This window comes from Talpa occidentalis, unplaced genomic scaffold (genome assembly GCF_014898055.3).
Source record: "Talpa occidentalis isolate TD23 unplaced genomic scaffold, MPIMG_talOcc4v2.1 talOcc4.5, whole genome shotgun sequence".
Lineage (NCBI taxonomy): Eukaryota > Metazoa > Chordata > Mammalia > Eulipotyphla > Talpidae > Talpa > Talpa occidentalis.
Window position 1 is genome coordinate 87,004,781 of NW_023604861.1, and position 22,410 is coordinate 87,027,190.

The following is a 22,410-nucleotide window of genomic DNA, read 5'->3' on the forward strand; positions in this document are numbered from 1 at the left end:
TTTGTTATACAGCAAGAATAATTGGACCAATTGTTTTTGATAAGGAATACAGAAGATAGAAAATAAATTATGAATATGTTCTATGCTTCTTGGCACCTTGAAACTTTACTTCATCACTTTATTCTAAAATAATAACAGATTACTCTTCATTTAAGAGATTTTGACTTTAATTTTGGCAAGCATCTAAAATGACTGATTTTAAATTTTTACATGTTGTACATAATAACATACCTCTTATAATTCTCTAATCTCCGTATCTGTGGTTTAATCACATTTTATCATTTCTACTACGTGTTATCATTTTCATCCTTTATACTTGATTAGACAGTCTAGTGGTTCTATTTTTTAATCAATTTTTCAAAGACAAAGTAGTTGGCTTTTATTAATTAATTTTTTTCATTTTTAGCTTGCTAAATTTTGCTTTTATCTATGTTAACATAAATCATTTATTATTTTTTATTATGTATACATTTTTAAAAATTGAATGCTTATATAATCATGCATTTTTAATAAAAGTAAGGTTTATGAGTTTGCCATTTAATGAATAAACATTACATTCTAATAAAATATTTAGTAATTATAAGTTTGCTTCTTTTTTGACACCAAAGTAATAATTTGTTATTCTGATACACTTTTCTAAGTTAATAGTTATTTTTTAGGTTAGTTTTGGGTGTCAAATATAGAAGTAGACAGTGCAAAAATTTCCTTTTTCCTCATGATTATCACAAATGGCAAGATTTTTTTAAAAAAGATTTATTTATGCATAGAAGAGCTGGGGTGCATGCCAGAGGTGTGGGGTGGGAAGGGGGGATTCACCAGAGAGAATGGAGAGCAGAACAGGTGGATCTACTGAAATACACTGCTGAGGGGAGCAGCAGGCAAAATAGGAGAGGCTTGTTGCACTGTGCAGGTTAGGTCCCTGGCCAAGGATTGAACTATTGCAGTGGCTGCCAATAGCTTCATAGTGCTGAGACTTGAGCCCTTGCGCCACCAGGGAAGCCTCATAAATGGCAAGATTTGATTCTTTTTTATGACTGAATAATGTCCTGGGGTGTGTATAAAATTTTCTCATTTTTTGGCACAGTTGCATTTACTTTATTAATTTATTTTTTTATTGAGGCAACATTGGTTTATAACACTGTATATGATTTAGTTGTAAGATCATACCTTTCAAGTGCATGTTGTCACAGCATACCAACTACTAAGGTACCCGTCCTCTGCCATGATAATCCCTTGTGCTACTTCCCCATATTTCTTTTTCTTCTCTTGCTCTCCCTTCAGTAGCCTCAATTCTACTGTCAGATTTCTAGGGTTTGTTTTTGTTTTATTTGAAATTTTGTTTTGTTTTTCCTATAATCTGCATATAAATGACACTATCCAATATTTATAGTTCTTCTTCAGACTTGCTTAGTGTAGTCCCCTCTGGTTCCACCTCTGTTGTTGCAAATGTTGAGTGTTTGTTATTTTTTATAGCTAGGTAGTATTCCTTTATACATCTATCAATCTATCTAGCTAGCTAGCTAGCTAGCTAGCTAGCTAGCTTCTTTCTAATTCTATCATCTGTCTTTGGGCACTTTGTTTCCATAGCTTGGCTATTGTAAATAGTGTTACAATGAAATAAAAGTGCTTAATATGTATTTTTTTACATGTGCTTGTTGATCATCTGTATATTGTCTTTAAATGCCTATGTAGCTCTTCTGACCATTGTTTGATTGGATTGTTTGTAGTAGTTGATTAATTTTATTAGTTCTTAGTAGATCTTGGATATCAGCCACTTGGAGAAAGGATAGTCTCTACAATAAATGATGTTGAATAATTGGCCAGTCACATCAAAAAGAATGAAACTAGACTACTGTCTCACACCATAAACAAACATTAACTCAAAATGGAGAAAATACTTGGATCTAAGATCTAAAACTGGGGGCAGATCCAAGATGTACAAAGAATATCCTTATATTTATAAGATTTTCCATCTCTTCTAGTACTCATAGTTCTCTCTTATGGTCCTTTGAATTTCAGAAATGTTTACTGTAACTTCTTTTTCTATTTATTTGACTTTTCTCCTTTTTTTCCCCTTTGTGAGCCCAAATAGATGCTCAAATTATAAAACTTAAGAAGGACCATGGAAACTCCCAAATTTATAACCAGATGGTCAAAAGTTAGCTCTGGGTTCCCCTAATTTGTAGCTGTTTTTGGGAAATGAAAACAGTCTTGTGTTTTTTGTCCCCCAGAGTTTGCATTTTGGCCACATTTTTTTGCCAAACCTTAACTAGGTAATTTCTAAATCTATTGCCCAGTCTATGGCACTAATTCTTTCTCTTAGAGATATTCTCAGAATTTTCTTCCTTTTTTTCTATGTGCATTTCTTCTTTAGTGGATGCCATGTTTTTGTTTTCTAATTTATTCTCTTATTTCAGTTGTTTCCAGAGATAGGGTGATTTAGAGTAAATATTTTGAGATCCTGCATATCTGATAATGTTGTGATTCTATGTTTAAACATAATTTTCAGTGTAGTTTGTACAGACATCCAGATTGGAAATCACTTTACTGCTAAATTCTGAAGGGTTTATTTTATTCCATTGACTTCTTGCTATTGTATTGCTGCTATTGTACTGCCCCACTTTAGGAACTTTTAGTTAATTCTATTTTTGGTGTTTTGAAAATTTCACTACTCTGTTCTTTAGGTAGGGTCATTTTCATTAAATGCATAGGGTCACAGGTGAACCCTTCAAAGTAGAAACACATGTACACATTTTTGAGTTTATTTTTTGATAATTTCTACCCTTAGTTTTTGTTCTATCCTTTTGGAACAACTATTAATCAAATATTGATCATTGAGCATTGCCATTTGACTTAGATCATTGAGCATTACCATTAAAATTTTGTCTTTTTCAAGCTTTAAAATGGACCCTGGAAAGCTAATCATAGAACTGAAGTATTCAGGAGTGGAAGGAGAAGAAAGGGAGAAGGGAAGGGGAGAAAATATGTTGAGAGGACAGTGGTGGAGGCCTGTGGGTGCTTTGGTGGTGGGAGAACTATGGTGACAACCCCCGAGAGGAGAAATCCTATATTGTGAAAAAATTAGCAAGGTTATAAAATAATGGGACTTCAATGAAACATATATATATATATATATATATATATATATATATATATATATATATAATGTGAAAATGTAACAGTGTATCTTTTGTACTTCTTTATGAAAGAGTCATTGATTTGTGAAATTCTTTTCTTTTATCACATTGTTTTCTCCCTTGTATATAACTGGAAAACTGAATTATTGCCTGTTTAGATTTTATTGTTTTGTGTTTATTTTTTGTTTTAGGAAATTTAATACATTTCACTTATTGTGATAATGGGGATGAAAATTTAAATATTTATCAATCAGTATAAGATAGGTACCAAAGTCTTAGAGTGGACCCAAGGTACCGATTTTATCATCAGGATATTTTTGATCCTTTTAGGGCTTATTTTTAACTTCTGTGTAAAGCAAATAGAATTGACAAATTTGTTTCCAAAATTATGGTCTGCCTCTTGAGAGTAATATTTACCTTTTTTCATAGATCTTGCTTACATTCATTTTCCCCATCTTTGAACCATCACTTTTTTCTACACTCTTTGTCTTCAAAATTAGTTATTACAGTCTTTAGGTGATTCCACTTTTCACTTTGATGTTACTACCATCATGCAATCCTAAACTATGTACTTGAGGAGGGCTTAATGACCTAGATGTCTAAAGGAAATTCATATATGAAATGTCTAGGATACCTTAAGTCAATTTTGCTATCATATTCTCTGTATGGTTATTTTTCTATGCTTGATGATACCATCTTCCTTTGCTGAGGACTGTGTGCTGAGTAAAGATAAGTGTGATAATTTAACTTTCTGGTTTTCCTTAGTAATTACGTATGCCAGGTCACATTTTTTGGTATAAGGATAATTATTAGCAAATAAGCACAGAATCCAGGGAGTATTTTAAATAGAAAAGAGTCATATTTCTACTTTTTATTTTAAAGTTATATTGCTTAATTAAAATATCCTATTACTTAGTAATAGGATTGTTAGTAGGCAGATGAGGGGCACCCTGAGGCCTCCAAGCCTTCCTACTCTAAATGGGTTCTGCCACCTGCCACATAGACAAAACATGCTATTAGTGTGTATGACTGTCAGTAGAAAAGAGCTTTAATAAAGTTAGTGTGCAGTAGAGAGAAGTGAAGAAATTATAATAGTTTCCAATTAAACACCCAAAGTTACTCATCTCCTCATGGGTAAATGCCCAGCCAAAAAGGATTGGCTCAAAGCAGAGCCACTGAGGCTTGAAAACTTGCCACCACTTTAAGGCACCTTCTGGTGGGAAGCCATAGGAAAGGGGCAAAAGGGGCCAGGCAAGTCTGCAAGGAACAGAGCAAAATAAAAACACAAGTCAAGATAAAGGCTGCCATTTTCAGGCTCCTCACAGATTCCTCTCACCCACATCTCTTCCAAGTGTCTCCTTCCATATCCCCCAGGTCCCTTGTATAAGAACAAGGCCAGGATGCCGGGGCCACTTCACATGTCTGTGTTCCACATGTCTCCTCCCAGTGCACTTCCTCCTTCTCTCCCAAGTCCTTTTTAGCTTCCCTTTAGAGCTCAGCTCCAACCTTCCTTAAATGTGGCAGGCAACCTGGATCCTCCCCTTTCTGTGGGGATTACACTGTCATATAACCAAGAATGATAGACCATGTCTAACTGGCCACTTTGAGGATGAGATATTCCTAGCGGGAATGGTTAACTTCAGGCTAAGATTTAAATTGTTTTAATAAAATTTAAACACAACATCTATTAGATTATCATTCTTTAAAAAGCACTAATTAATTAGTTAACATTAAGTGTTTGTTATAAGAAAAAAAATATGTAAGCGTAAGTAATCTGTCTTGTTAAAAAGAAGTTATATTGAAGGGGTTATAAATATTTTTTAATCAACCTTTAAGAAAAAATGTTTATTTCCAACTTAAATGATCTATGATTAAAGAATTACTATTCAGATGATGTGGCTGTGTCCATGGCTGTGATCTAGAGACAGCATGTGTAAGTTGTTGATAATTGTGTTTTGTTATTTGAAAGATGGAACAAATGATTTTTTTCATTGCAATAAGAAGGCTAATTCAATTGAATGAGGATATATTAAAAAACTAACCAGTAATTTCCAGGGGCAATCCTGAAAGTCTTTAAAACTCAGATTTTCAATATGTGCAGCTATATTTCTTACCATCCAATGCAGCAGGAAAGATTCATGGGGTCCTATCAGAAAAGTTGTTGCTATTTCTCTTGGAGTTAAATTGCAGAATCATTTGGAGTTTTATCAGACTCTATTAGACTCCAAATCAAGCCTATGTAGATGATAGATATCATATACAATATTTTAAATTCATTGCATGAAAACATTAATAAAAACATTTTCTAACCATACAGGTTAATACAGATGATTATCTTACACACAAACCCTTCTATCAAAATGCCTACAGAAATATGAAGTTAAAATTTGGGAACACAGTAGATAGATGTGAGTGATTTTTGAAACCTAACAATTCATCTTCAATCATATTTCAATTTATTCAGATTCTGTCTCAATCAGTATCACATTCCTTATCAATAAAATAAAGATAATAATACAAATTTATAGGTTACTGTGTATTTAGTCACACATATACACATACATAAATATTTATCTTTTAGATATATGTCTTTGCCAACTCTCTGTTATAGCTATTTCCATCACTTCCATCCTGTCACACAGGATAAGGATTATATCTCAGGAAGGAATATGACTATAGAAAGCAGGGAAAAAAGGAGTCTTTTAAAACTTTTGGAGTTTTAGAGGTATAAACATAGAGTAGAGTTGAACTTATGATAGCCTACATTTGGGAAGAGGGAGAGCAAAAATGCCTCTGACATCTTTGACTACCCTCAAAATAGAAAACAATTTTTAAGATTGGAGGAAGACACCATCAGAGATGTGGGTCCTTCAAAGTGGTCCCTAAATGCTGCCTCCTTGGCCAAGCTCTGTGGGAATTGCCAAAGGGAATTTTTCTTTTAAAAAAGCTTATTTATTTATGCATACAACAGGTGGGGTGTAACCAGAGGTGAGGGGAGTGGGGATTGAGAGGATTCACCAGAGACAGAGTGGGAAGCAGAACAGGCAGATTGAAATACACTGCTGAGGGGAGCAGCAGGCGAGACAGGAGAGGCCTGCTGTGCCTGTGGGTTAGCTCCCTGGCCTGGGATTGAACTCATGCTGCAGTGGCTGCCAACAGCTTCATAATGCTGAGATTAATCCCTTGCACCACCAGGGAGGCCTGAAATTTTGGGTTCTCTCTTGGGCTTAAAAGATACGTCGTTGCTCAGGCTGCCTAACTAAATACCACAGTCTGAGTGACTTACACAGCAGACATTTATTTTCTCCAAGTTTGAATACTGGAAGTACAAGATCACGGTACCAACATGGTATCTGGTAAGAGCTTTCTTTCTGGCATGCAAATAGCTATCTTCTCACAATATTCTTGCTTGGTGGCAAAAAAGAAAGAGTAAGCTCTCTGGTATCTCTTCTTACCAGATGACTGCTTTTACCATGAGGCGCCTACCCTCCCCTCATAACTTCATCTAAACCCAATTTCCTACCAAAGCCCCTATCTCCATACGGAACAACATTGGGGATTCAGATTTCTACATATGATTTGGGGGAGGGTAGTGGGACAATTTATTCCTGTGTAGAATAAATTCCACAGAAAATAAACAATTACATCAACTATTTATCGACGAGACAGTTTTAAGAGAGATTCTTTAACATTGTGTGGTTTAGAAAAACAAAATGAAACCCTTAGATTATGGCAACAAAATGGTGATTCTGGAAGGGAAAGCGGTGGGGCTGGAGAAGGTAGAGGGGGCCTATTGGTTTGTGGTGGAGAATAACTAGACATTTAGTGGTGGATTTGGGGTGATGTGTACACAGTGGCTAAGATGATAACTGTACACCCCAGAAAATAAACAATTACATCAACTATTTATCGACGAGACAGTTTTAAGAGAGATTCTTTAACATTGTGTGGTTTAGAAAAACAAAATGAAACCCTTAGATTATGGCAACAAAATGGTGATTCTGGAAGGGAAAGCGGTGGGGCTGGAGAAGGTAGAGGGGGCCTATTGGTTTGTGGTGGAGAATAACTAGACATTTAGTGGTGGATTTGGGGTGATGTGTACACAGTGGCTAAGATGATAACTGTACACCTGTAAACTGATACATTGTAAACTAATGTTAACCTCAATAAAAAGATTAAAAAAGACATATTACATGGTTTATGAGCAACAGAATGGATTTTATGTGTGTAACAGAAATTTGGTGATTGACCTGTGTGGATCCAAATAAAATATCAGGGGAAGGGGAATGGGAGTCATTATTTATATCAGCAGATGTCAAAATGAAAACTGACATATAAAACCCCTTGGGAATTTGGCATAATATTGGGAAAAGGGGGAGTCAAGAATGAAAAGGACTAAAATGAAGTTTCTGCCAACCCTCATGAATGGATGTTTGAAATTAGGTTAACTTTTAAATAAACCAGCAAACAAAGTAGAACAAAAATTCCTGCATTTCTGAGTTAGGAAACTGTTTTAATTAAAAATTTCATTAAGGGTTGCTAATCACATGCTATTTTAAACCAGTCCTGATTGTCATTGCTTCCAATACATTGGCCTTTTTTTGGAAATATTTTACTTTCTTTGAACTGTCCCATCAATCCCTTTATCAGTTGCAAACAGAGCATGCCACGTTTTATAGTCAATATATTTTTAAGCCATCTCCAAAGAGGGAGTGGTTATATGTGCTTTGAAGGCAGTTTTCCTCCCTCTTTTTATTATACCAGTATCATTTTCTTTATTGAACTGTTCATAGAGGAGTTCTATTGTAACAGCCACTTCTATTTGTCAGTTAGTGTTATCGAAGGAGTTGTAGGGGGAGTGTAATTACCAAATAGTTCTAGCCTGGTGAAGTGGATAATGAGAAGTGCAGTGAACATGGATTTGGGGTGTGTGTGTGTGTATGTGTGTGCACGTATACACTTGTAAATCAGAATTTCAGTTCTCTTTTATAATTCCTATGCTTCACAAATGAGTCTATGCTTTTAACAGTACTGAAGAGACAAGCTTGGATTTCAACCAAGTAGGAAGGGGGTTCCTGACTGAACCAAAGAGTGTTAGAGCCACTCAAAAGGCAGACATTGAATTATTTTGGTATTAAGAAGCTTTTTAAAATAATTTTTCCCAAGAACCCGAGTGTTTTACCACATCAATAAGGCATTGGATTTCAAATCCTTCCATCCCAACAGTAAGTTCAAACCCTAAAAGAAGGACTTAATCCTATATTTTACACATTCATTTTGGGTAAAGTAATTTCTTTCCATCTCATCAATTCAGTAAAAGAAACAAAGGCAAAATTGCACAGAATATTATTTAACTGAGTGACATAAATAACATGTGTTACATTCTCTGGATTCTTTTTAAGTTCTAAGGGTTTAATTAGCAAGTTAAAAAATAAAATATTTCAAAAGGATTTGAATGAATTCATTTGTACTAGTTTGTCTTATTGAAAAAGGCTGCAAGATACTTAAATTGTTTATAATAGTTTAGTTTTATTACAACTTGGAAGGTGAGATTATTGAAGAGTTTTTATGATCAATGGTTCATCCCAAGACTTTTCTACTCATAGGTGTAAATCAAATTTTACAAAATATCAAATTATTAGTGTTGTTTTGGAAAACCTAAGATGGGTTATAGTTGCACACCCAATATGTATTCTTCTCAAAGACAGGATATGCCCAGGATTCTTCGAGTCAGATTGGTTTGGTATCTGTTGACAAAAGTCATATATCTTTTAAGCAGCATATCTTGTTGACTGAGTTTTCCTTTGCTCAAGGTCCTTTTTTACAATTTGGTTAACCTTTTGCAAGCTGATGATTGGAAACCTTGAACAGTCACAGTAGGTTATGCATACTCTTGCTGTCAGTACCAGGAAATCCACTAACATGTGATGGCCTATATAATGTTCTCCTTCCTCTGTTAAATATGATCTATGAAGTTTAGACATGTATTTCTTTGATATTTAAAAATTTTAAATAACTTCACCTCAGTATACATTATGTCTATACATTTCATATATATATTTCTTGTGGGTGTTAATAACAGAGGAAGGGTAAAGGGAAATTTGAGTAAGTCAAATAAATTTGGAAAATAAAACAGTATCAAAAGCAGGAGGAAATCATCGGCAGTGTCAATGCAGCAGAAAAGACTTTGTTTTGCAAAGATAAATTAACTAAGGGTCCCCAAAAGTGAATTGAATCCCACAGCTGAATTGCATATCTCCAGGGAGATGAAACTTTGATAAGCTTTACTAATTGTAATTAAATCACAATAAAACATAATGAAGTAAATAGTCAAACTGGAGTAGCACAAGCTGTGACACAGACTTTATAGCAAACATGGTTACGATTGAGTTTACACTGTGCTGAACTAAATTTGAAGGTCTTCATGTGGCTCAACTCAATAATATCTCACATCAACTCTTCAGATGGGCACCATCATTATCTTTAATGCACCAATTATGTAACGAAGTTAGAGAAAAGTTTTCCAAAGTTATTAACAAATAATGAAGTTTTTGAATCCAGTCAGTCCGTTCCCAGAACCTGCTGGCTCTAACCTATACAATGTAAAAGTTGTTTCTTCCAGGTAACTCTAACCTGGTATTGGAAGAACATGAGGCAAACTACAGCCATAGGGTTAAACAGAATTTGGGGGACATTTTGTAGAAGACACACTGCTTGGCTTTAGATCACCTAGGTGAAAATTCAATAATTTTCAATCAAATACAGTTCAACAATCTGCATTTAATAGTAAAATCAAGCTCAATAAGGACTATTGTGAAAAAATCTTTGACTTTGAAATGAAGATAAACTAGATTTTCTATTACTGTGTTTTGCAAGAGAAAAATGATTTCAAAATAGTTTAGAAAGTTGACTCAAGATCACTGACTGATCCAAACCCCCAGAGCACTGATAACTCCATCTCTACCCTTGGTGCTCATTCTAGGGTAGCTTATTGGTTGATGTTCCTTATCCAGTAAAGTGACTCTAATGGACATTTTTCATTTTGAGGGCTTCCCATGTTTATCTTACAATTTCTGATTCTGGATAATCCCCACTTTGTATAGCTTCTATGAAGGCAGATCTGCATTTCCCACCATGGATGCTGTCACTTTTCCTGCCACATAGTTAACTGGAAATTCTGCTAAGGATGGAATTCCACCTTGTCAACCATGATGGCAATGATATCTAAGGGGGTTATTCACCCACCCTAGATGCTCTTGACCCCCTACATTCTCTCCTGATTTTTGCCAGTTTCAAATTTTGTCTTTCAGTATACCCCCAAATGTGTAGGTTCCTGTATCCCTCCTATTTTATTGAAGCCATATTTTTTTTATTTAGAATTTCATACAATTTCTTGACATTTTCTTCTATAATATAGATTATTTCTTTGGCTTTTTCTTTTTTTAAAGATTTATTTTTACAAGAATTGGGGCACAGGCCAGATGTGCGGGAGGGTGAGAGGACTCACCAGAGACAGAGCAGGGAACAGAACAGGCAGACTGATGAAATACACTGCTGAGGGGAGTAGCGGGCGTGACAGGAGAGGCTGCTGTGCCATGTAGGACCCTCACGGGCCGGCGGGGATCAAACCTGTGTTGCAGAGGGTGCAAACAGTTCCACAGTGTGGCACTCAACCGCCTGCGCCACCAGGGGATGCCCTGGCTTTTTTTTTTTTTTACAATATTTTCCCTTTTTCTTATTCCAAAGACGTGTCTATGGCAACCCTATTGTTTTTATACTTTTAACTAATTCTAAAACAAGATATATTGATACTGCAAAAAACAGTGTAACTAGATTGCTTTCAATTGCATTTTTTTCTTATTTGTTCAATATAAGGACCTCCAATTTCTATCTACAACTGGAAGCATGTCTGTGTACATAATTACCACTGTAATTTCAGGTTCCTACTATATTTGTTAATTGAAATTCTGTCTACGTAGGTAAAGTTGACCCATCTAATTATTGCCTAGCACTTATCTGGAACCAAGAACAAATATGGAACATAAAATATACTTTTAGTATGTGCTGTTGCTACTAGGGTTTTCCCCATCTTGGAACTGATCATATTTATTCTCCCAGGACATCATCTTGTTAAAATCAGCATGGACTGAGTCAAGAGTAAGTCAAGTGTGTAGGTGGATACACATACAGCTGCTCAGCTTACAGAGATACTTTGGGACTACTGTCCAGTGCTTCAGTGTCAGAGGTTTTATAAAACTAAATAGTCTGAAAATCTTAGTTCTTTATATTTTTAGTGTTTGCTTATTTATAGAAAAGACTGCATTTAAATGATTTTGATCAATCATATTACAGGACAGACTAATTTATCTTTTTTGATTCATAAAAATATAAAATTATTGTCAATGTGAACAAGTAGGTGATCATAGATATACAGTCAAAAATGTAGGGAAAACATAGAAAGGGAACTGTTTTTTTCTGCTGAGTTTGGTGATATTTGTCACATTTTTATCTATATTTTCCTCTCCCAAATAAATAACCACTTAGGCATCTAGTCTGTATGCATTATTTTTATTTGTCCTTCGTTTTTTTTTGGCTTATAGGAACCTTCCATACGCCCATATAAATAAAAATTGAATGAGTTCAGGACACAAAATATTTTAATTCATTCCTACACCTACCATAGGCCCAAATCAAATTCAGAAAAAAATGAAATAATAGCAACAAAAATATGTTAAGATAAAAAAATGCACACAGAACATTTGTATTTCAAAGCTTTACCTTATCAAAAGACAATGTAATATAAGAGCAATATGAGTAATTTTATTTGTATATTGTATTTGTATTTTCTAAACTAAAATGAATCATACTTTTATTTATTTATCATTATTTCTGTTGATCTTATCTTTCCTTCTCAGTGCACAACCTGAATGTCAATAATTTAATTGAAATAATCAGCTGTAGGTATCCCACTGCTGGGGAAACAGATGCAGCATTATCCAGAACAAACAAAACAATATATCGAGCACAAAAGGAATTTATCAGATTAGGTTCCAGGCAAGGTAAAATAAGGTGCCTTGCTTCAAGTGAAAAAAGATAATTTTGTCTCCTCTTGTCTTATTTTTAAATAGCATTGCTTTATGTGGTGAATCAGATAATGTTGTGCCTATTATAGCTTTTATTTTTATCAGGTCATTAAAATAAAACAAAAGCCTCAAGCAGCAAAGATTCTATTTTCATGCAAATCTTCCTAGTAATAAAAGATGAGCAAAGAGAAATTAAGGAAAATATCTGTAAGGAGTTGCTTCCAAATTAAATAGCTTTTAAACAATTCTCATCAACTCTGAAATTTCTTTTGCATTTGTTCTTAATGGTTCAAAAAAAGGAATTTTCTGAATATATGTGGGTGCTGTTACTTTCAGCTGCTCTCCCTTTTGGGTCTTATTTCATATTTGAAGTGAAAGAAATATATTAAAATTGCAAACAAATTTGATTTTTAATTAGGATGTTGGCAATTAGCTCACTCATTTATATCTCATTTCCTGTCTTCACTGGTTTTAAGTTGTATATGTCTTCAAATTACCTAAGTCAAAAATTGCATTCTTTCCCAACCTTTATACTACCATCTCACATAATTATGTTAGTGCAGTGGAATAATTGTCACTATAATTGAAAAGAAACCTTAGTCAGATCACAAAAGGTGCAACTTATAGTTGTGAAGATCAATGAATAAACCATTACCAAGGACTGATTTTATGTGCTTGATTGGCAAAAATTAATATTTTCTTCTGGCCTTATTTGTCAGAGTTGTAGGACATCTTGGTCACCTATTATAAGTATCTCCTATTATAAGAACAGTGGACTACAGTAACTTGGTTATTTAAGTTAGAAAGATCAAAACTTTAAGAATATAGAAAGTAACAGTACTCTCCTAAAATGAAATATCCTTTTCTATTACCAAACAGCCCAGCAGTAACAGTATGGCACATGCCGTGTGACCACCAGGAGCTCCAGTGGCTTTCTGGTGTCCTGGCTAGTGTCTGATCCTCTTCTCTCCACAGAGCACATCTAACTCCACTGCTTTCTACACAAGAACATCAAAATAAACTTGAAACACCCTGATGATGTCAGAAGCAAAAATCACTGCAAGATTTGGAGGAGGGGTGGTGGCAGTGACAAAGAACAAAGGGTTAGTTTGGGAACAGATCCACAACCATGTTCTGACAGTTTTAGCAACATATTATTATTGAAAATGTGAGCGAGCAATTTAAATCTCTGCAAAGCCCTAATGATACTCCAAAAAGAAGAGTTAAAATGAAGTGTACAAAAGGATATGTTTATATTGTTGGGGTCTTCCCCACCTCCACGCTCATCAGTTTCCCTTCCAAACATGCCCACTGTTAGCCCCAAAGGTGACTGTTTCGTTTTTTCCTACTTTTCATATTTCCAATGATGATTTAGTTCTTTGGACACATTTCAAGATGTCTTATAGGAATGCTGCTCAGACAACTGTCTTGCTGCCTTTCTCTTCCATTGTGCTCTGCTTCCCAAATCATATTTTATGTTAAATAGATATTATAAAATGAAACTTAAAATGAGACATAATCATACAACATGCATCCTCAATTTATTCATGACAAACATGAGTCACTATTCATACCATCACACGATAACACACAAAAATTACCCTCAACATCATTTCCATGACAAGTTTACAAAACACTGTTTTTTAAAGATTTATTTTATTTATTTATGCATACAAGAGCTGGGGTGTAGACCAGAGTTGCGGGAGATGAGAGGATTCACTAGAGACAGAGTGGCACAGAACATGTGTATTTACTGAAATTCCTACTGAGGGGAGGGAGCAGCAGGCAAGACAGGAGAGGTCAGCTGCGCCCTGTAGATTATCTCCCTGGCCGGGGCTCAAACTCATGCTGCAGTGGTTGCGGATAGCTTCATAGTGCTGAGACTTAACCCCTTGTGCCACCAGGGAGGCCCCTATAAAACACTTTTACAGGCATTATAGGATTTGACTTTGCAAAATGAGTGGAAATGATAGCCTAATTATCCCTATATATAGCAAAGTAAAATAAGAATCAAAGAGCTTAAACACTAACTCTCAGGAGGTTACATAACTCAGGAATGTTAGCACAGAGATTTAAGTTCAGATATGATGATGCCAAAAGTCTGCATCCATTACACAACTGTAAAGTACTATGTGATTTTCCAACAATTTTTTTTTTTAATCAGTGAGAGACGTGATATTAAAAGACATTCCAAGATTCCTCAATCCTTAAAGAAATTGTCATCATGATTCCCTAAACACTAATCTGGTACCAAAGGACTGAGACCCCTCGAACTAATTTGTTTACCTTTTTGTTTGCCTCTAGTAACCTACTGCATAAGTGGGACAGATTACATGGATATGAGTATTTCTTGCAGCTCTAAAGTAGTTTGTGTGGGCCTCCCTGGTAGTGCAAGGGGTTAAGCACCCCACTATGAAGCAATCCGCAGCCTCTGCAGCACAAGTTTGATCCCTGGCCAGCCAGGGAGCAACCCACATGGCGAAGCAGACCTCCCCTATCTTGCCCTCTGCACCCCTCAGCAGAGTATTTCAGTCAGTCTGCCTGTTCTGTTCCCCACTCTGTCTCTGGTGCATCCTCTCACCCCCTGCATCTCTGGCCTGTACCCCAACTCTTGCATGCATACATAAATATTTTTTTAAAAAGTAAGAAAATAAAGTAGTTTATACACCAAACCAATGGTTCTCAAGCTCAAGCATTCCCTGATGCCATTGGGAAAAGTGATATGACCAGCTAGGGAAATGGAGCAGTGATGAATAAAGGAGCACTCTGTAAAATGAGGGCAGTTGTGTGACTTCAGATATCTCAATAGGTCCTAAAATATAATTTAATGAGGGCTGCCTCCTTCCTCTCTCCTCGGAGAAGATCTTTATCTCTATGTCGGCCCTAAGTCAACACTGTAGAATTTTGTATCTTAATTTAAGACATATTTCATAATCATGTAGGTAAAGGACTCTTCTCATGCCAGGTTCATATTTAGTCAGTCTGTCTTGCTACAGCTGAGTAAATGCTTCCACATGGGCTTCAACTCTTTGATCACCTCCACTGACATCGTCTGGGTTCATTTTCTGCTCTGGGTTTCTCCAGTGTAAAAAAAACTGACTGGCAGTTACTGTCAAGCAAACATACAAAATTGGAAGGTGGAGATCTTGACATTGATCACTGTAATAAGGGAAGTAATCCTAAAACAAAAGGAGATGAAGTCAAGGTAGAAAATACTTTTCCCAGTCTCTTCTTGGGAACACAGTTCTGAGAAGTTCCCTGATGTTTTCTCAAAAGTTCCAGAAGGGATCATACTTTTGTACTTCTAAAATGTGCCTTGGGGGCCTCCCTGGTGGCTTAGAGGTTAAGTCTCAGTGCTACCACCGCGAAGGCCCACCAGGAAAGCCTGATTTTGATCCCTTAAACCACCAGAGAGGCCACCCTGTTTTGACCCATTTTAAATAAAGTTTCCTTAGGTTAAACTCCAGCCTTTTGACTATAGTTCTGCTGGAGACTGCCTTTAAGTATAGACATTTAGTTCTGGATTCCCTTTCACTGTGTCAACTTGGACCATGGCCACCACTTCAAATTAGGTTATTTATTTATCTCTGACTGTTAAGTCGAATGACTGCACTAAATCAAGTTGCTGTACTACATGAAGTTTCTCTAAGTACATTTACCTGTCTCTTGTGCCATCTCTGCCATAGACAGTAGGTGCAGGACCAAGTTCTAGCTTCTTATTACACATTTCATCCCAGTGGATTGATGATAAAACCCCAACTCTACCTAGTTAGATCCCAAATTTGGATACAGGGAGAGGTGAGTATTACCTTCACAACCATAAAAACTAATATTTCAAAATTCCATACTTCAGAAAGAGAACATTTTTTTTGGAGCTGTGTTAGATGAGAAAAATACATGGTACATGTTCTGAAAAATCCTTTACTAGGTATAGATTTTATTGATTAATGGGAGTGCTGGCATCTTGCCAGCATCATACCTTCACTGGATAAATTTTATTTACAAAACTTCAGGACATTTCTTGGATTGACTTGGGTGATATATCTTCACCGAGGCTTATAATTTCTTTGCAGATCAGGTCATTTCTGAAGTTTGGGGGTGGTGACAAAAATAGATGTAAAAGTTTACTCCATTTCTTTGTACAAAAGTTCAAATAAGGTATCATGTTGAAGCTTGGAGATGCGTCCTGACTACTGCACTGCCAGAAGGACAATATAGACACCAATGATCTCTTCTGCCTTCCCCTACCACACCTGCTTATGGAGAATAATAGCTTATGCTTCTCTTTTGCCTTTCAAATCCCTTGGGGATTTTCTCCTTACAAGGGTTGTTCTAGTTTGGAATCATAAGGTTAATGGACTTCGGGAAAATGTAGTGCTAGACTTCTCCCATGAAATTTATTTTATTTTATTTTTAAATATTTATTTATTTATTTTATACAACAACTGGGGTACAGGCCAGATGCATGGGAGAGTGAGAGGATTCACCAGAGACAGAACGGGGAACAGAACAGGCAGATTGACGAAATGCACTGCTGAGGGGAGCAGCAGGCAAGACAGGAGAGGTCAGCTGCGTCATGAGGGACCCTCACCAGCCGGCCAGGATCGAACCAGTGTTGCAGAAGCTGTGGACAGCTTCACAGCGCAGCCCTCAACTGCCTGCACCACCAGGGGAGACCCTCCCATGCAATGTAGAAGAGAATGTAAGTAGGAAGAAAGTGATACTGACTTGAAAATAAGCAATCCAGCATGGATATTTGGAAGCATCTGGAAGTTTTCTTTTAGGTCTACTTGAGTGAGCCCCAAGTCTCTCCTATAGAGAAACACTGACCCTCCTTTACTACATTGGTCAGGTTGTGATTTTTTTTTTCTGGTAAGTTTGGCAGAAAACATTACGCATAGCTTCCCCCAACCCCCAAAAAAAAATCACGAGAAGAGAAGGTATGGGTGTCTTCTCCGGTGTAGGAATCTAGAAGCCATATTGTCCATCTCTAGTATGCCACTGATTTTCCTTTATTGTTCTAAAAGAACATTCTACTATCTTAGTTCTCTAACGGCTTCTTTGTTTTTGTTTTTTTGTTTTTTTGTTTTTTTTAGATTTCTCTATAGTATATAAGACACATATAGTGGATTTAATAAAACATGATTATATAAAAGACATTGCAATAATGCTGTTATTAAACAAATCTCTTTCAACTGATTTGGAAATTAAATAATTAACTGTTTAAGAAATATTCAAAAATCATTCATTCTCTGAAAAACCCAGAGGATGCCTATGGAATTACTGAAGAGGAAATACAATAATTCAGTGGATTAGTGGCCCATATTTACACAATTTTCTTATCTTTGAAATAAGGGTGAAGTATAAAGTGCCACCCAAGGTTACAGTATACAATTCATAATCTTATGACTCCAATAAATACATCACTACTGTCATTGTTTACTACATTTAAAATAAAAACAAAGGTTATTGACTCATATTTACATACCATCTAGTGAGCACTTGCTCTTTACTAGTCTCTGTATCCCTTTCACTCATCATTTATATATTATGAGCTCAGTTTTATACACAAGGTGTCTAAGGCTAAGGAAACTTATTCTGAGTCCACAGTTAAAACACTGCCAACAAATTCAACCAGGATAAGTTAACTCTACATGCACACTTTCTGCTGCACTAACTTTTGCTTCTAGGGGGAGTCCTCTCTTCTCCTGTATTTACCTTTAGTGAGCTTTCAAGACTGGGATAGAATCAGTTTTTAACAAAAGGGTTTTTTCTTGTGATTTCCTTCTCATTGTTCACCTACAAACGTGATATGGTAAAGATGGATGAAGGGCTCCCATCTGCTTGGGCACCACTTCACCATAGGAATGCCCCAAGAGGGTGCTTCAGTCCACCTGTGCTCTGAGCTCTGTGATGGATTTTCTTTCCTCTTGCTGCTTTAAGCTTTGCCATTTTTTATTACTAATAGAGACATCCAACACAATGCTGTGCAATACAGTTAACCACTAGCCACTAAGTTATTTTAGTCTAGCTATTCCAAATTGATAAGGTATTTAAGTATATAATGCACACTAGATTCCAAAGATTCAGTGCAAAAGTATCAATAATAGAATACAGATATCTTCTTAACACTTTTTTATGAAACATATTTGATATATTGAGTTGCATTAAATATTATATTAAATAGTATGACTACAAGAGAATTTTAAATCGTGTGTGAAGTTGGCATTATATTTCTTTAATATAGGTCTAACCTAATGGCCTGATATTAAGATACCACCAATAGGAGAAAAGAGGCAGGGTACTGTTAAGTCTGCTATTATTTTGTATTGGACCTACCATAAAAAATGAACTAACATCTTAGAGTATTTCCGCTTATCTAAAAAGACATTGAGAGTTGTAGAGTCAAATCATAAGGCAAAAGATTAAAACTCCATCAATAAGTATCTTTCACCAGCAACAGGAAATCTGAACAAGAGGTTTCCAAGATCAGAGAGTCAAGCCCTTGTGGATTGGAAGTGGACTCTGGTACTTTCTTCTTAAACTTTGGACCTACTGAACTTACAAAGAGAAAATTGTTAACGAATAATTGAAAAGATAGGATTTAATTTCTGGGGCTTGGGACACTTTGTGGGAAACCACAAATTGCTGGTGGAACAGCAGATTTTCATGGGCCAGCATGGAGGGCTGAGGGTGTAGCTCTTTCCTGGGTTATCACTATGGGAGGAAGCCAGCCAGGGCAGGCAGGGCACCAGTGCATTGAGGGTATTGGCCCTTGACCGAATTCTTTTTTCTGGTTACCCTGGATTGTACTTAAGACTGAAAGGCGGACAAGGGACTAGATATTCACAAAAGTCATAAATTTGGAAATTAAGAGTTAATTTCCCTGTCGGCCATGATTTGTTTCACCTTTTGCAGCTGCGGTTACCCATGATCAATTGCAGTTGAAAAATAAAATACAGTAAAATATTTGGGGGAATGCCTCTGTCATGGCCTCACTGTCTGTACCTGTGCCTACACCTCTTAAACTGCACCGCACCCCACCCAGCCACCACCCCCACTCCTGCAGTGCACTGACCTCAACCTGCCCTGGCCCCTTTCCTTGCCCCTTTTCTATTTTTCTTTTCTTTTTTCTTTTTTTAAATATTTATTTATTTATTTATACAAGCATTGGGTACAGTCAGAAGCGCGGGAGGGTGAGAGAATTCACTAGAGTCGGGGGGAGGGGGGAACAGAACAGGCAGACAGACAGAGGACACTGTTGAGTGGAGCAGCGGGAGGCAGGAGGGGTCTGCGCGCGCCCTGTGGGACCCTCGCCCGGTGGCCGGGGATCGAACCGGCGCAGCAGAGGCTGCGGGCAGCTTCGCAACCCAGAGCTCAACTGCTGCGCCACCGCGGAGGCCCCCTTTCTTTTCTTTTTCTAAACATAAAGGGAATTCAGCGTTATTTGCTCCCCTCTGGTGACCTCACAAGTGTCTCATGGCTAAAGATGATCCCCTGCTGAGGAACAAGGTGCAGGCAAAGCAGGTGTTGAGCCTCGACTTAGGCGCAACCTATGTTTTTACCACCAATCTAAAACTTGGCAAACAGAGGGACAGAAATGTAGTTATCTACTGAAAGAAATTCTCACTAACAGGAATAACTGGGAGAATAAGGTGACAAACTGCCTAGAGGCAGGATTCTCAAGCTAAAGGGGTTCCACAGCAGGAAGCAGATAACCACTGCAATCAATTATTTTGGAAGGAAATGATATGAGGTAACGCTCTTCAATGTTCTATGCTTTACCTCCACCTCACTTCTGTTATCACAATTCTTTTTCAATGGAGAATTCCGAACAGATAAGAAGAGTCTGAGATAATAACTTTGTGGCAAACTCAGTAGGACCTCATAGTTTAATGACAGGAGCAAGTGTTTAATGATAGCAAGACCTAGTAGATGGGAGCACTCTGCTTTATACAGATAAGATCTAAGGTTCTCAGTGGCATCATTCCTTAATGACTGGTGTTAGCGTATCCTGTTACCTTGTGCTCCTTTGCAAGCCCATAAGGAATACTATATGCAACTCATTAGCTTAGAATAATAACTTCACAGGATTTAATTACTTTAAATACTCACAATAAAGAAGGTGAAAAAGGGCTAGTCTCAAGACAAATGGACATTCATGTTCTAGAATGCAAATGATTGTCTTCCCATGTAAGTAGCACTAGGTCTCCCATGTAGCTGGTAACTCATTACAAATGGCAACATATTTCACATAGAAGGTATTTATACATAAGACTAATAGGCAATCAGGCATGGAGAGAGGTAGATATCAATGTGCAGTGGGACAAATTCGAGGAACCCTAATTACATTTACATTAAACAATCAAGTAAAACGAATCCCAGCAGAAATGTAAAATCACAGAGACAGCCTTTTATATAGGCAACTAGATGAGTAGTAAATTTATTTCAAAATGTAAGGAAGACTCTTCTCCATCAAAATAATGTCTAATTGTGCATGAGATATTGTGATTTATAAGAAATATATGTAATATTTGTCTCTTTCATGGCACAAAATTCCTAAAACCAGTGGAATTTCCTAAGTGGCGAGAACATATCTTAGACTGTTCTTAACTAGTCTTATTCAACCACCCTTAAATTTATGTTAACAGGATGATTCTGGAAAGTTCCTATATTAACCATAAAATTGGGGGGGGGGTGTTTGGTAAGGGGACCAACCTTGTGATTAAGGTTTCAACTTTCAAAGCCAACTTTCAGGGACTGGAGGTTGAGTTATTCACAATGGTCAATGACTTATCATGACAAATAATAAAGTTCCATTAAAATCCCAAATGCACAATGTTCAGAGAGATTCCTGATTAATCAATATGTGGAAGTGCTAAAAGGATGGCATGCCCAGAAGGGGCTTGGAGGCTCTGTGCCTCCTTAAATGCATGATTTCACCTGCATGTCCCTATGTTAGTATTTACAATAAATCCGTAATCTAGTATGAACTTGTACTAAATTTTGTGAACTAGTCTAGAGAAAGATAAAACCTAAGGAGTTGAGTGTGGGAATCCTGACATATAGCCAATCAGTTTGAAGCCCAGCGACAATCTAAACTTGTGATCGGTATCTGAAATGGGACAGCCTTGGAGGACTGAGCTCTTGACCTGTGGGATCTGATGCTCTCTATAATCATAATTAGAGATACATGAGATAATAACTCAATCATAATTGAGTTACATTGTAGGACATACAGCTGGAATCAGAGAATTGGTATGAGAAAAATCCTCCATAGGGCTGATATCAAAAATGAAGTATTGAGAGTAGAGGGAAAATAAGGAGTCTTTCCTTTCAATATTGAAATTAAAAGAATTGCAAATTGCTCAGACTTTGTAGAAGACATGTTGCTGTCAAAACATGGTATACTAGTCACAGGGAATAATAATAATCTAGATTTCAGAAGTAGAATGAAAGGTCACAAGACTAGCAAAAAAGATATTGCAATATAAAATCACTGAACGTTCAACCAGAGTTGTGAGACACAATGTTAGTTGCAAATATTCTTGGCTTCTGAACATTAAGAACTTACTCCATAAGATTAAAAACCACACTACTGGAAGACCACTGGACTAATGAGGAGATCAAAGAAGAAATTAAAAAATTCTTTGAATTGAATGACAAGGAGGACACCAATATCCTAAATGTATGGGATGCAGCAAAAGCAGTAATAAGAGGAAAATATATAGCAATAGAAGCTCACATCAGAAAACAAGAAAGAACTCAAAGAAACAACCTAATCTCGAAGCTCAAAGATCTAGAAAAAGAACAACAAAAAAACCCCAAAACCAGTAGAAGAAAAGAAATAATAAAAACCAAAGCAGAAATAAATGAAATTGAAACTAAAAAAACAATCCAAAAGATCAATGAAACCAAGAGCTGGTTCTTTGAAAAAATAAATAAAATAGACAAACCCCTAGCCAGGCTCACAAAGGAAAAAAGGGAGAAAGCACAAATACACAGGATCATAAATGAAAGAGGAGAAATCACAACGGACACAGCAGAAATCAAAAGAATAATCAGTAACTACTATGAACAGTTATATGGAAACAAGTTCAACAATCTAGAGGAGATGGACAAATTCCTACAACTCTACAATCACCCAAAGCTAGATAAAGAAGAAATAGAACACCTAAACAGACCAATTA